The sequence below is a fragment of the Lepidochelys olivacea genome (genome assembly GCF_965140295.1).
Source record: "Lepidochelys olivacea isolate rLepOli2 genome assembly, chromosome: 7".
In the NCBI taxonomy this organism is placed as follows: Eukaryota; Metazoa; Chordata; order Testudines; family Cheloniidae; genus Lepidochelys; species Lepidochelys olivacea.
The window spans coordinates 46,923,539-46,927,341 of record NC_140417.1 but is presented as its reverse complement, the minus strand read 5'-3'; positions in this window follow the sequence as shown (position 1 = coordinate 46,927,341).

The window sequence follows — 3,803 nt, the reverse complement described above, 5'->3', positions numbered from 1 at the left end:
CCCCCCGCCCGGCCAATCCCGCAGCAGCCCCTGCCCCGCGCTAGAACAGCCCGCAGGCAGCCGCCTCTCGCCGGGGGCAGCAGGGAGAGGGGCAGGCACTGCCCTCCCCCCACCCCCACCGGGGACCGGCAAAACTTGGGGCCGGACCCCTGCGCGCCCAAGCGTGGGGCACCTGCAGGATCGGGCCCTTGCACCCCACAGGCTGCCATGACGCCCCTGCAAGCTCGGACCCTTGCACCCCAAACCCTGCCCCCCAGGATGCTCAGGACTTAGGGTGCAGCCTTTTCCTTACACTCCAAAGTCCAAGGGGATGGCTCAGCTCAAGGACCCAGTTCCATCAGCGCTGCAAGACGGAGCCAGGCTTGCTTTGCTCTCACCCAGTATAAAGCCCGGGTACTGCCACTGGAACCAGTCTAAGGAGACTCACGCCCTGGCTTTAACCCATTATTAAGGACTGCTCCTGAGGTATTAGCATTCATTATTTCTAGTGCCACAGGGGGCGCTTACAATCCCCAGGCACAGGCCAGCAGCCCCTTGTGCCAGCACTGTACAACCAGAACAAAAAGATGGTCCTTGCCCCACCATTTACAGTCTAACCCCATCTCTTCTCCACGCGCTCTGTTCTACATGATGGACAGCACCAAAAAAGCATGTGTGCTTGCATTGAAAGCTAGAGATGGGCCTATAAACTGGCGCATTTTCCCTGAACCCCCACCGAGCTTCTGTGGGTCCAATAAAAAAAGCCCTGGTTCCAGACTGCTGCTGGTTTTGCAAGCCCAAACCCAGCCACCTCTTTCCCCCCACCTTTGCCATTTCCCTCCCCCCCAAGAGCTTTTTTTGCTGTCACCCCAGAAACTTTTCTGCTCACACATCTGGGCAAAAATAAATCCAACCTGACAAGTCCCACTCCAGCCTTGCTCAGCTTTAAGGCAGGCTTTAGTTTTTGGAAACAAAGCACAGTTTATTAAAACTTTTTTTCTATAATGAAAAGCAAGATGGAAAAATAAATGACATCTGAATTGCTCTTACACCTGACTGATGTACACTAGGCCCTGCACATACACGCATGATAACAACAATCAGCACATGAAGCGTTAAACAGATGATGCAAACCAAACCAGGCCCCAATCCTGCAATCAGATCTCTCCCCATAGACCCCTGCACTTCTTGTGGGCCTCCATTGATTTCAACAGGGCTCCATGCAGCTGCAAGATTCCCTCCATGCACATCCAACTGTAGGATTGGGGCCTAAAATCTTACAAAGTTACAGTCCCAATTTTAGCATGGCAGGGCTAGCCTAAAAATACTCTTGCAAAATGTCCTTACTTCTGTGAATAACGTCGTCAATTACTGCCAAATGAAAGGATTTTTCAAATCCAATTTTTCTTTCATCATGTAAGAACCTTTAGTTTTTCCCCACAGAACTCTGCCAACTCAACTATTTGCTAGTTTCACTGTAGTTTCACTTTCAGATTCCCCTGGCCTCCTACATTGTTGCAATCTCTGGGGGAAAGATTAGCAACAGTGCTAACCCAAAACATTGAAAAATCAGGAGTCCAGCAAAAACAGCCATGTGATTGATTGAAAAAAATAAGATTTATTTTTAAAACAACACATTTGTATGTTTTTTTTATTTGCTGGTGTTTTGAACTTTCATGGGGCACTCAGGTCACATTTGCAAGCTTTTGCCCATAATCGCGAAGGCTAGAACCCCCCTTTCTTTTTAAAATGAAAGCAGAGTTGCTCAGGTAATCACCTGACGCCAGGACCTGGGACTTTAAATAAAATTACAAGAGGTATCAATGCTTTTTTTCACCTAAATCTAATTTTGATTGAAAAATAAAAATTCATGAATGCATGTCCATTAACATGAGGCTTTCTCAGACCTTTTAAAAATAATTATTATGCAACATCGGGCCTAATCCAGATGGAATATCGGGCCAGGTCCTGCAAACACTCCAATGGGTCTACTCATGGGAGTAAAGTTATTCGCACACTTAAGTGTTTGCAGGATTGGGGCCTAGGTCCCTTTAAAGAACCAAAACCAAACCTCACACTCAACACAATCCTCATTGCAACAAGGAGCTACATCATATACTTAATGCATAAGCTTCTTACCCGAGAAACATTCCGAGACTTGATTCCATGAGACATTTAAAATCTCATTCATCAGTTTTTTACAGATCTCACTACTTTCCCCTGCTCATGAACTCCATTGACACAGCAAAGGAGGTTGGGCATATTAAGAACAGCTGAACACTGGGACACCAGACTTAGAAAACCAAATTGCACATTTGCAAAACTGTCCCACATGGCCCCGCTTTCCATGCCTACCTCCCTGTCTACACTAGGAAATGACCCATGGCTGACAACATGGTACCTACCGGTGGCAGAGCTGTACCCTCAGGAATGGGTGATGAAACAGTTTAGCTCTATCTACCTTAGCAGCTGAATAGTTTTCATCCCCCGTTGAGGATGCAGCAGGGTGGGGAATCCATGGTTAACACTTTCCTACCATAGCTAGAGCCAAAGACCACAGTACTTGGTGTAACAGTTTATGCAAATTATGTAATGAGCGAATGTGCATCTAACCCTATATGTCTGCTAATGGTCAAGACAACCTGCACCAAAGCAATGTCAGGAGTAGGAGGATGTGGAGTTGCACAAAACTTGACAGCTGTGCTGAGGTAGGTGGGAACAGTGTTGCCACTGTTTGTGATTTTAGTGCAAGTCTTGTGATATCTGGTGTCTTTCTTAAGGCCCCAGCTCCTGGAGTCATGTGATAAGGATTTTCATAGATTCCAAGGCCCGTCATCTGATCACACTGCCTGTCTGACACAGGTTATAAAACTTCCCCCAAATCATTCTGGATTGAACGAGACCCTATTTTTTGGAAAAGCCTCCAGTCTTGATCTGAAAATGGTCAGACCTGTGGGTTGGGGTGAGGTTGTTTGCTGCACAGATGGGGACAGTAGCATTGCTGAAACCCAGAAGGGATGACACATGGGAGTGTATTGTCATCATCTGGACTTAGGTCTTCATCCTTTATGGCTTCGAGCTGAAGGGGGCTGGTTTGGTTGAAACACCACAATTTAGGGGGAGGCAATTGACCCCTTTCTATTCTGCAGCCATTATTGCTACCGGCCCTGTGTGCCTGGAATAGCTGTTGGTTGAATTGCAGAAGTCAAGTCTCTCTTGGGTTTTATCCCAATTCTTGTAACTAGCTAGTAATGCTGGACCCCAGACTTTGCTCCTGTATAGTAGAATGGGGTGAATAAGACCAACAGCTAGTTTGAGCAGATTTAATGATGCCCTGGGGTTTATCCATTTTGTAGCACTCCTGTATGCCGGATGTATGGACTAGTGGCGATTTTACTCCAAGAACAGGCTCATCTCATCCTTCTTCCCCCTCAATCCTTTTATCCACTGATTGCATCTTGTCATTAACCAAACGTGGGAGCTTGTCAGAACAGGGATTGGTTTGTTATTACAGGACTGGACGGTACCTACCCCAATCCATAAGTGCTGCTGTACAAATCATCAGTAATCATCTCAGAAGATGCTGCTAACACAGATATCCACCGGGCATTTGCTGAGCTCAGGAGAGCATCTTTCCTGTTGTGCCCTGGGGTAAAACCCATCTGGCTTGGAAGACTGTTAAAATAACTTGAGAAGGGCTTCCTGGCTGCCGTCAGCGCTGTGCTGTGCTGCAACATATAGTACTGGTGCCCCAGAGCCAAGCTGGGGAAGGTTTCCCTTGAGTCCCTCTATTGTTGGGGGTGGGAGCGCATGAGGTCCGTCAT